The following is a 14,748-nucleotide window of genomic DNA, read 5'->3' as shown; positions in this document are numbered from 1 at the left end:
CATTTTGATTTCATAAGCATGAGGCATCTACAAGCTTAAATTTGGGTTTGGAAAAATCAAAACTTCTAGATTTGGGTAGCTCGTCATGGTGTTAGAGCCACATCGGTTTAATGGTCTCCTTGTTTAATTAATTTAACATATCCCCCCGCCCCTCCCCCCACCCTTGGTATTAGCTCCACTCTCGGTCATCATCAAAGTTAAGGTGCTCTTGTCTCACTTTGACACTCACAGGGTATAATGTCAGATCCGTGAACTATTTGCTGTTTCACCTCATTGTTCATCTTGATTCTGTTCCTCCAAGTGCAGTGAGACCATCTAAGGTACTGCTGATTGGCTGCAAACATGCATTTAAGACCTTTGAGAGAACATAGCATCCCAGGGAGACCACAATGATGAGCACTGGGAGGATGATACCAAGAGACTTAAGTACATTCCTTAGCCAGAGCCCCCATCAACCAAACCAGCTGGTATCAAATAAAGCGAAGAATGTACCTGAAAGGGCATCAACCTGTTTCAGTCAAGTGGCTTGTCTGTTAATTTTCTATATTTGCTATAATGCCAGAGGTATCGATCCAGGTACAGCACGAGGTATTTGCTATGGCACAGACTCCTCCTTGTTCCACTGATAAGCAATCTAAAGCAATTCTATTATCTAAAATAACTGCTTTAGGAGAAAGTCTAAGGATGTTTGCTGTTCAGCTGTGGCCTTATCAGTAGATTCAGATACTAGCCGGAGTTAATGAACATAGTCTTAAACAGAAAGAAAAAAAGTAAGCAGCATTTTGTGGATTAATAAATTTATAAATACACCTCACAATTTCTAGAAGTGTATTCTTCCTCACAGTAAAATTTTTAATGTGGCAGAAAACACATATTTACTAATAGACCCAAATATCTTAGTTCTTCTGTAAAAGGAAGCCAAGAGTAGATCCAGTCAAACTGTGACCATTTCTGGAAAGAAAACTAATAAATAAAATAAAAACTAAAATCTCACAACGCAAAAGCTGCGGAGTAGGATCCAGGATCTGATAGCAACTTGCCCGTGTCCTCCAGAAGGTGTGAGGAGACAGTGCGATCAAGGGGCTGGACGGCCCGATACCTGGTTGCTCGGTTGCTCCTTGCGCCTTGGTGCTGCTGAGGGGCACCTTCAGTTCCCTCTTCTGACATCAGCACTGGTAAAACATAGAGGGAGGCATATTAAACATCTCAAGAGTTCATTTTAGCAAAAATCGATATAAATAGGGCAGCGCCAAACCAGAAGTGGTGGGAAGTGCTCCCAAGGAGATCATTTTAAGTGAAGAAAAGCATTTATGTAGGTAAATATGTTCTCTATAACATTATTCATAACAGGGGGAACAAATTGAAAATAACTTAAATGATCAACAGCAGGAATTCCATGATGCAAAATATTATGTACTCATTTTTAAAAGATTTACAAAGAGTTTGAAATAATAGGGCGAAACATTTACGATACAAATTAAATGGGAAAAGGTATAACGCAATTTTTTTGTCCCATGATACAGAATTCAATATGTAAAATGGTATAGGAGAAAAAGAGTCAAAAAATACATTAAAATGTTAACAATGATTCTAAAAAGGTAATTAGTGGTGATTTTTATTTTTTCATATTTCAGTGTATTTTCCTAAATTTCCTATCATGAGCTGGCATTGATTTTAATATTAGGAAAAAGCCAGTATTTTTAAAAAAATAAACTGTGCCTAACATTTTAAAATACAGATAAATTTATGTAACTAGCTGAAGAAAATTAAATCTTCAACCTCCTGCCGTTTTTCCCTCACTGAATTCAAATAATAAGAAATCATATTTTATTGTAAAAAACATATTTCTTATACAGTTTAATACAAAAAAGTGACTTAACTTAAGATGGAATCATTTACTCAGGATTGTACCCAGTCACACAAAATTTCAATGGGTTACTGACAGTAGAGATGACTTACAGAACAAAACCAATCAGTTTATAATCTCATTATGGGGCCCATACTTTTCTAAAGCTCTGATGGACACTCAATCAAGTGATTAGACTTACTGTCCCTAACCGTGTGACAAACTGACATTCTATATCTTTTATTGTGATGCTTCATTTACAGATGGAGTAGCCAAACCAGAACATTCTTTCTGGCGAAAGGCTCTATTTAAAGTTACACTGGGACTGGAGGCAAAGAATAAATAATCACCCCATTGATGAGATAATCTGGCCAAAAATGTTTAATATTTATTTAATTGAGACTTTAGATCTAACTTTTGGTTTACAAAAAGCATAGGAGCTAGAAGAATGAGCTAAATGACCCCAAGATGGAACAGTAATTTAGACAAAGCTACAATGTGGGACATCCTATAAGACAACTGGTCTCATCAAAAAGTCAATATACTGGGAAAAGATATTGGGGTGAGAGGAACATTCTAGACTTTAAGAGATACAACCAAATGAAATATATGAACTTTGATTGGTTCCTGGAGAAACTTGACTCTAGAGTTAGTATCAGGTGGAACTAGAAAATTATTAATTTTCTTAGGCAGGATAATGCTATGTGATTATGTAGGAGAGTGTCCTTTTTGTAGGAGATACCGAAATATTTAAGGTGAAGTGTCATGATACCTACAATTTATTATGAAAAAGTTTATCCTCCCAGTACATATGCATATTTAAATATTACGTGAATATATATGAAGTAAAAAAAGGAAAATGTTAACAATTCTTGATGGTTACTTATTATACTATTCTTCCAAATTTTTATGTTTGAAACATTTATAATAAATACTGGGGACAAATAATGCTCTTACAAAGATATTCCCAGATACTTAGGTTTGCTTCTCTGCATTTTGATTTAAGCCCCAGTGTGTTCCGGATCTTCTTAGGAGTAGAATTTTTATCCAGTCCTGTCTGATGTCATTCACTGGACTTTATTTTTATGTGTACTTTGGGATCTGGAAGATTATATTAGATATGTGTCTTGATGAAAGAAATGTACAATTATTGCAAATTGACTATGAACATTATCCTTTGGTGATCTTTCCACATCTATCACTTCTAATCAGAGTAAGGCTTATAAATTAAACATATCCTTTTAATCTGCTCATACATTACTGTGCAGTGTGTGTGTGTGTGTGTGTGTGTGTGTGTGTGTGTGTGTATTTAAACCCCAGTCTGGCATTTCCTTTTGAAATACTGTTATGACAGAAGATTATTGTAGTTATTGATCATTTGTAGAGAGTTGTGAGAGTTTTGGGGACTTTAGAGAAAACATGAAAAATAGAATCTAAAACTACCATCCCCCCTCCTGCTCCACCACCAACCAAAATAGAAATCTCCAAGGCAATGCTTTAAGAGACTATCATACCTCACGTCAACATATATTTTTTTCCAGAGTTGTCTAACCTCCCTTAGGAATAGGGTTTTCGTTATGTTCCTAGGTGACAGAAGACATAGTCTGGTGGCTCGGCCCACTTGTCTCCCCTAGGTTGCAGGACAATCTGATGAGAACTCCAGCCCATTCAAAGTGTGAGATCAAGGGGTTCTGATTAAAAGGTGAGATATTTCCTTCCATGCCATCATTTCCCAAAGTACGACCCACAGAGCTAATAGTTATTTCTTGAAAAAAATTATCCTAAAAAGTAAGTTTGGGAAATGCCAGGTTAAGCCAAATGAAATTTTGCTGTAGGACTTCTCAAAATGTTAAATATGTCAATCCCCACTGGGAGATATCCCATTTCTAAAATGTAGTGCCCACGAAACTCTTTTTATTGTTGGAATTCTGTTTCATGGGACCAATGTTTGAGAAAAAAACAGTCTTGGAGATGCTGTTCTAAGACGCATTCTTACTTAAAAATTCTCCCGACCTCCCACTCTTACCCTCTTCATAGTGAAAAACAGCCACTGCTTTTTGAGCACTTGCTATACATGAGGGAGGTTATTTCACAGATAGGAAAGCTGAAAACTGGAGCTCAGAGAGGTTGAATTATCTGCCCAGGGTCCCATAGCCAAAAAATGTCAGTCGTTATCCTCACCCAGGTCTGACCCCTAAGTTCATGCTTCTCACCATTAAAGATTCTCTTACATCATCAAATTGACCACTTGGGGGGAAAGTAGTCAACTTCTTAAAAGTGGAACAGAAAATGATTTTAACCAGTCTAGTCATAATTTAAAACCCATAACAGACTTCTGAGTATATGATCAGTGAGGCCTCTCCATTGCTGGGATGTAACTTAGCTACCCGTGTAGTTGGTTCTCAGTGCTTTGCCTCAGAGGAAAACCCACCATTGGGTTTGAAATGTAACCTCTTGCATTATCTGTAAATCACCAGAATGGAGAGATAAGCCACCTTGCCTGGACTTCGAAATGCCTTTTCCTCATTGCCTCTGAGCACAGCTGGCACAAGTCTTTGTATCACAGGCCAAAACCCTCACGTCATTATGTAAAGGAAGGTTCCCAGAGGACTTAACAGAGGGTAAGTGTAGCGGAAAAACATCAACTGTGCCAGATATTACAGGCCTAAATCTGGGACTTCATTAAAAAATAATAATCACTTGGGATTATTCTACCATTGCAAAGACTCGGTCACTGTGGCCCTTGGTTTGCCGGCTCAAGAATAAACAACTAATTTTTCTAACTGCTCTCTCACTTCTGACTTACTCTGCATTCTTACTAGACAGAAAGCAGGAAGAAATCCCAGAGGCTGCAAAATGGTCTGAGTTTTCCCTATCCCAGTATAACTCTCCAATAGAACTACAGTGTAATCCCCATATGTATTTTTAAAACTTCCAATACCACCATTAAAAAAGCAAAAAGAAATGTGAAATTCATTTTAATAAGATCTCACTGAATCTATCCAAACCTTTATCATTTCCAACATGTAATCCAATAAAAAAGCATGGTATTCATAAGACATTCTATATTCTTTTTTGCCTACTCGATCTTCAAACTCCTGTGTGTATTTTACACTTAGAACATCTCAATTAATTCCCTAAACTTTCTATTAGAAATAGCTGATCTGTATTCAGATTTCACAAAAGTTTGGTTGATGAAGTAGATTCACATACCCAAGTTGCTCCATTCATACTTAAAAGTTTTCCGGTAACTAAACTGAGCAACGGTTCTAAAATGTTTGTATAAATTGAAGAAAGTCAAAAGCTTGTTCTTTAGTCACACTAGCCCCATTTTAGGGCTCAGTAGCCACTTATGACTTGTGGCTACCCTATTAGACAGCACAGCTAGTGCAAGCTCCTAATGGGGCCAGGAGTGCCCCCTACGGGGCATTATGGAAATGTGTGGAAACATTTATTTTCAGTATTGTGCTCACAATGAATGAACACCACAGACATTCAGCGGGTGGGAGGTCACGAATGTGGGCACCCTGCAGTAGGAGGGGTACTCCTGCACAATAACAAAATAATGTCCCCCACCGCAGACTCTCACATAGGTAAAACAGCTGCTATAGTTATCTGAGCCTAAAATCTGTTTGTTCAGTTTTTTTGCTTATGGGAGTGGGGAGCTTGGCTTTAATATACAATACATTTGAGAGTACTGAAAATGCATATAAGAGAAGCTTCTATTTTGTTTTATTAAATGCTCTACCAAGAACTATCTGCCATTTTTGGACTATTGCTTCACAGATTGAAATGTTGCTCCTATATTAAACAACATCTATAGCTGTTACATTCACAGGGGTCCTAGACATAGGCAGAGCATCCAACTACTGCATGATATCTTTTAAGGAAATGATACCCAAGCATTTGCAATTAAAATATGTGGTATTTTATTATCAATTCCTTTCCTTTTATTTCTTTTTATTAGGGCAAGGACGTTGCATGGCTTTTGAAGTTATATTTGCCGGTTGATTATTTAATCTATTAATTCATTCCAGAATAATAAAGGAGTGTTATGAAATAAGTGTTACTGAAAGCATGCGCTATGTCTGATGGATTGAGAACCACGGCTCTAGAAAGAAGTAAGGCTAGTTCAAGCGATGAAGACTGCCACCTGCAGGGCAGAGAGGGAACTGAGGCTGCATCCCAGAACGCACTAGTAACAGATGCTGTTGAATGACTCCAGAGGACAGGAAAGAGCCGCTTCAGTTAAACATATATGAGCTTTGCACCTCCTAAGTCCAAAGCACTGTACTAGCAGATGAGGCTACAGCAGTGACCCAAACAATTATGGCTCTGCTCCCATGGAGCTCACAGCCTAGTGTGGGAAAGTCTGTGGGTCTGGGGAGGTGGGGATCAGGTTGAGCAGGCAAGAATAATTAACCAGTCAGTGATACTCCCTGTCCAATTAAAACCTCTCTGCTAACAACCTGTGCAGTCAGCTGACCCAGGAAAATGTAACAAGAGTGCTAAACTTTTTGTACATTGTAAAAATATTTTTCAAAATTTATACCAATTTAGAAAATCTAAATAAAAACATATAATACAGTAATACAGCCTTTTGTAGGATAAATTTTAGAAATCAGAGATAAAAAATAATAAAACAACAGATCTCCTTCACCCTTCCTAAAAAATAACTATTACTGTAAGTCCAGGATACGGTCTCCCCAACTTATGCATTTATACACATACAAATACAGAGATTATTTAATGTTTTTAAACACAAAAGGAGTTATAATATATACACGTATGCAAATGTATTGAGATATAGAAATTTCTATATAACTTTAGTTATGTTTAAATATAATTAACAGATTTACAACTCCATTTTTTTTTCATTTAAAAATATATCTTGGAGATCTTTCCATGTCAGTACAAATAGAACCCCCTCACTGATTTTAAAATTCCATACTAACTCATTGTAAAGAAGTCATTCATTCTTCCTCAAATATTTATTGAGCACCTACTATATGCTTGAAAGTATCCTAGGTGCTGGGATACTATAACAGTAAACAACAACAAAAGTTAAAAAAAAGAAAAAAAGAGGCAAAAATCCTTGTGTTCACAGAGCTTACATTCCAACAGAGGAAGACAGACAGTACCCTTAATAAATAAGTTAATAATATAGTACATGAAAAAGTGGTAATTGCTATGGGGAAAAATAGAGTAGGGTAAAGAGGATTGGGAGAACTAAGCTGAGTGGAGTAGATTGCAATTTAAAACAGGGTGGATGGAGCAGACCATGCTAAGAAGGAGACCTGAGCTGATGAGGGAGGGAGCTATGAGGACATTGTGGGAAATAGTTTTCCAGGCAGAAGGAACAGCCAGTGCAAAGGCCCTGAGGTAGGAAACTAAACAGGTTTAAGAAACAGCAAGGATGCTACTGTAGCTGGAAAGGGCAAGAGTAGAAGCAGGAATGCCAGGTCAAAGGTGATTACAAAAATCTATGAGATAATAGTGATTTAAAATCAGGGTGGTAGCTGTGCAGACAATGAGAATTGGTCAGATTCTGGATATGCATTTTGAAGGTAGAGTCAGCCGGTTTTACTGATGGTTTCATGTGGGGAGTGAGGAAAAAAATGGAATCAAAGATGATTCTAAGGTTTTCTCCTAAGCACCTGGAAATACTGTGCTGCATTAACTGAGATGTACCATTGTTGATGGAATCTGATCTTTATAAACTAATGTTTCGGTTCTTTCTGGGTTTTCTGTATTACAAATAATCCCGTAAAGACTATCCTTTTACATGCATTTTTCTCACACCCCGTTGGGTCTCCCACTGAACAGTTTCACATGTCTCTCTCCTTTGGAATGAGCTGATCTAATCTAACCCACTGGGGAGGATAGGTGTGTGGTCAGGACAAGCAAAAGAATCTGTGCATGAAGTCACGATAAGCGTGAAGAAGAGGTAGTCCTTTATCTTTTACAGTTTCCCTTCCTGCATTATCCCATCCCCCAACTAATAATGTGCATTATGAAATCAAATAGAAGCTAACATTTTTGAGCACTTAAGCCAGGCCTCATGTTGAGTGATTTCTAAGCACTATCTCCCTTTTATCCTCATAACAACACTATGAAGTAAATGTTTAAATTATGTTGCTTGTATAGGCAAGAAGACCTTGGAGGGGTCAAATGCATCTCCAAGGTCACACAGGTAAAGTGATGGAACTTGACTTTTACCTGGACATTGTGACCCTGGAGCCCACATCCTCAACCAGCTACACTAGGCAGCATTTAAATATAAATCAACTCCTACATTATCTTTGTGATTTTTTCCCCCTGGAACAAAATACTTGCAACTTTAGCTCCCTAAAAAGCAGTGCAATGTAATGCAAAGCGCACAAGTTTGGAATCAGCTCTTTTTGGCTGTGTGATCTTGGGTAAATTGCTTAACTTCTCTGAACCTCAAAGAAGTAGGTCAGGACCCTGAGAAGATAAAACACAGCATGGCTATTTTCTATAAAGATTTGCGACTATAAAAACCTCTCAAAGATTTTAGATTCAAGTGTCCTGTTTGGGGCTGAAAACTAGCAGTGAAGTCCAGAGTCTCTATTAGAGAAATCTAGATCATTCTCCTCATTCTTGGGGTCCCTCTGTTAGAAATCAGTTTCCTCTGAAACTTAACATCCTATCTCCCTTCTTCTTCATGAACTACTTCTTATCCTGTGTCAGAGCAACCAAGGAAGTCACCGAAAGATTTTAGAACTACAGAAAGAGAATTTGCTTCAAAGTCAAAATCCCAACTCAATCTGCAGAATTACTGTGTGATCAATCAAGCCCTTAGCCCTCCCTGGGCCTCTGTTTCCTCATCTCAGTTAGCTAAATATACTTTAAAATCTCTCAGAACGATCATTCTACAAGTCTATCTCTAGTAGTGATGGCGAGGAAGAGAACAATGGATACAGTAAACACAAAGGATCTGGCCTCCTACCTATATTTATTGATTTCTCAGAGGCCACAATTGATTGTCTTTCTCTGAAGTAGATGTGCAACAGTTGCTTATACAATAAAAGCCTTTTTTTTTTTTTTTTTTGCCTGAGGAAACAAAATGTTCTGGGCAATTTCACAAAAATTGCTCTTAAATTGTCAAAAGAGCCATAAATTCACATCGAGCAGGGCATTGCATAAAATCTGAGGTCCCAAACGCTGTCTGTAAGTATTTCTCCCCTGTGCAAAGTTTACGACACTTGAGACTTGTCCTGGAGTGCCTGGTTTAAACAATCAGTTGTGTCAATGAAGGCTGAGGAGCACGTGTGACTGGGGCTGAGTCAGATCTAACTCCAAATCCAAGGAGCTGATTTGTGTGTGAACAGAGGGGCAATAGGTGTTGAAAACAGAGCTCTGGGAAGATTACCTTCCTCCCCCCATCCTCTCCCACCCAAGACCCCTCTACTTCACCGCACCCCACGTCAGACTCCAGGAAATGCACATGTTCATACATACACACATCCTACTTCCACCCCACTCCTGAGAAAAAGCACCATTGAAAAAACATGGGGTGACAAAAAGAGACGCACATCAGGTATCAGGATACCAGGGTTCTGGCCTGACTATTGGTGGATCTTGACCTTGGAAATGGTCTTCTCCGAGCTTTAATTGCAATATCCACAATTAAAGACGACCATTTTGTTCTCCTTCATGGTTCTACAGCTGGGGTTTCGGTCGTCTGGAGGCTAGACTGGGCTGGAGCAGCCAGGATGCTCACTCACTTCCAGCATGCTCACTCACACTAGCTGTTGATGCAGGGGTTGCTGGTTGTAGCATCTCGGTCTTCTTCCCCGTGGTCCCTCTCCGTGGCTTAGGCTTCATAGGGCATGCCAATTGGGTTCCAAGAGAGCACATTCCAAGCAGGCAAGTTCCAAATTTCCCGCCGTTTATCAAGCCTCTGTTTACATCATGCTTGCTAAAGTCCCCTCTGCTAAAGCAAGTTCCCATCCCAGCTCAGTCACTGAGGGAAGGCGCTACATGACAGCAGGAATATCAAAAAGCATGCTTCTTTGGGGACCACCAATTAAGTAATAAATTTCCTCTAGTGCTGAAGCTGGTCCGAGTTCCTGTCACTTGTTGCCAAAATACTCATGACTATTATAGTAAAAAAAATCTGAATTTAATTCTTGTCATTAACCACTGTGCAGCCAAAAAGTTACCTGACCTTTCAAAGATTCAGTTTCTTCATCCTTAAAATCAAGATAATAGCCAGTACAGAATATCATTATGAAAAGTAAATAAGAAGAAAGATCCAAAAACGTTTTATAAATCCAAATGTGCTATACAAATAGATGTACTATACAAATAAACATATTAGGATGATGATAAAGAAGGAGAAACTGAAAGTTTGTATCAATTAATTTGTTATTCATTCATTTCATAGTTACTAGATATCTACTATGTGTACAATTCTTTTATAACTGGCTGGCTGTGTATGGGGATGAGATGACCAAGTCCTCAAAGAATTGAGAGTCCAATTAGGAAAACAGGTATATACATATATAACATTAACCCAAAGACCCCCTCACCTCAAAAAAATTTTTTTTCTGCCTCATTTGGAGTTGCAAAGATATCTTAGAAAATACGGTACTTAGCCCAGGCCATATAGAATGTGTTAGCTTTTATATACATAGAGGTAGCCAAAAGCATTAAGTGGTCATTGACTAAACAAAGATTATTAAGGATGCAGTAGGTACTTAATAAGTTTTGTATATGTATGAATGATAAATAAACAAATGGTATTCCAAGTATAGCACATAGTCTGGTGTTTCTACAGTAAAAGGATAATGGGAGGGCATGGCAAGAGATAAAACTGGAGGAGTACACTGGGGCTACACTACCATGAGCCTTAAATACCAGCCTGAGGGTTGGCATTTTTTTAAATGGGGAGTCATTAAGGATCCTAGAGCATAATAATGACAAGATCAGAACCATATTTCACAAAAGTCAATCTGGTGGTAATGTAGGATAAACACGGCAATGATGCTTATACTTCCCTTTACAGAAGTGCCCTCCCTCTCTCTCAGTCTACGTAGTGTCAGTGGGCCTGATATCCTGCTCTCTCACTCTATTCCAGTGCTGGTCAGAGGATGCAACATGGCCAGCAGAAGCATTTCATCCCCCTGCAGCACAGTGATTGGTTCAGGCAGAGGCACCTGATTCAGTTAGGCCAATGGGATAGTCTCCTCGGACTTTGGGTCTAAGTGTTGAAAAAGACAAGTTCTTTTTCCCCTCACTGGTATTGCTAATGTGGTATTATGTAAGCCTTAAGTTTATGGTGACCAAGAAAGCCTGTCTGAGAAGGAAACTAAGAAAGTAGAGACACTAGACAAAGAGCGTCAGCGACCAATGGCTTCATTTGAGTTCCTGGATAGAGCTCCCTAAAAGTAACACACTTCTAAATTTCTGATCACATGGGAAGTGATCCAATCACGTTCCCATTTTAAATGGTTTTCAGACTTTTTGTAATGAAGTGATTCCTGACTTAATATAGTTAGGCACTGTGTTAATCCCTTTATCATTCATTCATTTAATAAATATCTTTAAGTATCTACTGTGTGCCAGGTACTATTCTAAGAAATAGTACTGGAAATAGAGTAAAAACCCAGTCAAATATTACTGCCCTCATTGAACTTACATTCTAGAGTAGATGAATGGGTAGATTGGATGAGATTAGAGTGATAATGAGGGGAGGGGCAGGATCTTTGAGGGTTTAATAGACCATTTTAAGAATTTAACTTTCATTCTGAGAGGTGGGAAGCCAAGAGTTTTGAGCAAAGGTGGGGCATGCACCAAAGCAGATTTAAAAGGATCACTCTGGCTGCCATTTTGAATATGAAGAAGAAGGGCACAAGTGAAAGAAGAAGGCCAGTTAGGACACCATGGAAATCAGGAAAGAGAGGATGGTGGCTTGACCCATGGTGGCAGCCATGAAGGTGGTGAGACCTGGTCAGCTTCTGAATCTATTTTGAAGGTGAAGGCCAATGGTGTTGCTCATGAATCAGGTGTGGGGTCATGTAAGGGAAAGAAAAGTTTGGGGGAAAACTCCAACATTTTTACTTGAGCACCTCGAAGGATCAAGTTGTGATTAACAGAGGTGGGGAAGACTAAGAGAGGAGCAAGTTTGGGGATGAAGGTCAGAAATTTTTTTTGAGCATGTTAAATTTGTGTTGTCTGTTGGACTTTTAAGTGGATACAAGGAGTAGGTGGTTAAATAGCAAAGCCTCAAGTCCAAAGAAAAGGTCTGGACTGAAGTTACAAATCTGCACCATACCTAGAGAAAGATCAGAGAAAGCTTCAGCCTCATCGATTATAAGGACAAGGATGCTCCTGCTGCCTTGTTTTTTCTCTGTCCCATCCTCCTTCCCCCATTTGTAATTGTAATTGTCTTGCAAGGCAGTGAGCTCAGATGTGCTTTCCTCCAGTCTCAGAGGTTGACTCTACATTCTAACAATCCCATCCAAGAAGACTTTTTTCAAAAAAAAAAAAAATGTTTTGCAACTTTAAAGTTCAGCTCTAGAAAGCCAAGAAGATAGAAATGACCATGATCAAAAAAACAAAAACAAAAACAAAAATAAACTCACTAGGAACAAAGTTTCCCTCCTCAGAAGTCTCATGGAAATCTAGAAATTCCTGGGACATACACAAGAAGGAGCGAGACAGGCAGAGTAAGTAATGCCTGGGTGACAGGTGGCAGAGTAGGTGTCAATTCAGAACCCTGATGGGTTTCATCAGCTGATAAATAATAAAATGTTCTGCCGGTTTTTTCGCTTAAAATAGGAACAATGAATATGGAGGGATGTTCTAAATGTTAATAGAAGCGATATTAAGGAAGAAAATTGAACCTATTGTTTTGCAAACAGCTGGATCTACTAAAGCAAATTCACTGTGTCTTTCTGAGGGTTTCTTTCAAAATATGCTTAATTATAACAAGCAGAAACTCCAGGGAGTCACACCACAGGTAAAAGACCTGGGGACTGGGAACCAGAAGATCTGGCTTCCACTTCAAGCTCTATGGCAAGTCACTGATTTCTGAACGTCGCATTCTAAAATGCGGATCCTAAGGTCACTCACGGTGTCTGTGAAGTGGAAGGAAGACAGTGTGGTGGTAATAACATAACCAGAAGCACTGAGAACTACCATATGCAGGCACTGAGCTAAGGCACCTGACGGGGCGCTGTTCTCAGGCTTCTACATGCGGAAGATGTGGAGGTGAGGGTGAGCGCTTTGGAAGAAGAGTGCTTGAAATCGAATCCCAGCTCAGGATGACCTTGAGCAGTTTATTCACCCTCTCTGCACTCTATTTCTTATAATGCTTCTTTATTAAGACGGTTAGCAAGAAAATCAAATGAGGTATTATATATGAAGTAGTTAGCATAGTGCCCGGTATATGATAAGCTCTTGATAATTATTAGCATTTATTGCTATCATATGTAATTCACATAACAAGGCCATTATATTATTGTCAAGTTATAGCTGTCAATTTAGAGTGATTGAATAACTTGTCCAAGGTCACAATGCTGATAAAAATAAACATCACTAAATAGTAAAGAATGTGGAAATGGTTAATTATTTCTATTTTAGTATTTGGAGGGGTTTGAGGGACCTTTGGTTTTTTCTTCAATGCTGAGCTCACTTGAGAAGTAGGGCTTCCCTATTCTGTTTCTCAGCTGAGATGCTATTAACGTCTGTCTATCTCCAGTGGTCCACTCTTCATTCCCGTCGCATTTTCAGAGAGGCCTTTCCTGACCATCAACCTAAAACAGTCCCCACGGCCCACATCAGAGTACTACCTGTAATAGTCTCATGTTTTATTTTCTTTACAGCAGCGATTAATCAACCTACCCATTTGGTTGTCTATGTCTTTGCACCAGAAGATATACTCCTTGAAGGCAAGGACTTTGATTGGCTTCTTTACCGCTCAATCCCTGTTGTTTGGAATAGTGCCTAGCACAGAGTAGAAGCTCAGTAAGTTAAAGATGCTCAATAAATGACTAACAACAATCTTCTCCATCTATCTGAGCCTTCTGGCTCTTACCTCATTTTACTTCTTCTATGAATCCTTTTCAATTAGTCTTCTGCCTTAGGTCCATCTGCAAATGTCCAAGGAGCTGGGATCAATATTCCCGCTCCCTTTACTGCCCCTCATCAATTCTCTCTCCTGTGCATTTACAAGGTAACAGGACAATGCAATCGGACATGATCTATCCTGAAGGCTGCTGCTAAATTGTGAGGATTAACGAGATTCCCACTGCTCTCACTCATTCTAAGTGTCAGGCCATGCCTGAACCAATATTGGGACTCATATTGCACATTGAAGTTCAATTTGTTCCTATGCTGTGTACCTGCAAGCAGAGTCTCTGTCAAGTTTGTTTTAATAACAGGGTTCCAGAGGGAAAATTCCAACTGAATTCATTACAAAAATAAATTGAAATTACACAAAAGTCATCCAAGAAACTTTATCTTCTCAAAATTGGGGCGATCATAAACTGGCAACCATTGAAACACATGCCCTCTCTCATTAGAAGGCAAGATTGTCTTGACCAGCAGCCCCAGACCACAGCTTGACCCTTTGTGAATCTAAGTCACCCTCTTTCACTAACCAAGCAGAGGACTTTGCTGCCCATAATTTTTTTTCTTGATTTTCATGAATTTTCCCGCCGTCCATAAAAATAAGTACTGATATCATAATAATATACCAATTCTATATTCCTTACTGTTGCAAGGTCTCGGCTACAGTAGTAACAAGTAACTATACCTCCTAGCTGCAATATAATGGAGCAGACAACACAAAGCGTATATAAATCAATTCATTATAAATTGTGCTAAGTGGTAAGAAGGAAATTCATACTGGGCTGAAGCCAAGGGACTTACTT

The sequence above is a fragment of the Rousettus aegyptiacus genome, unplaced genomic scaffold (assembly GCF_014176215.1).
Source record: "Rousettus aegyptiacus isolate mRouAeg1 unplaced genomic scaffold, mRouAeg1.p scaffold_m13_p_7, whole genome shotgun sequence".
Lineage (NCBI taxonomy): Eukaryota > Metazoa > Chordata > Mammalia > Chiroptera > Pteropodidae > Rousettus > Rousettus aegyptiacus.
The sequence above is the reverse complement of the archived record's forward strand: the minus strand, read 5'-3'. Positions refer to the sequence as shown.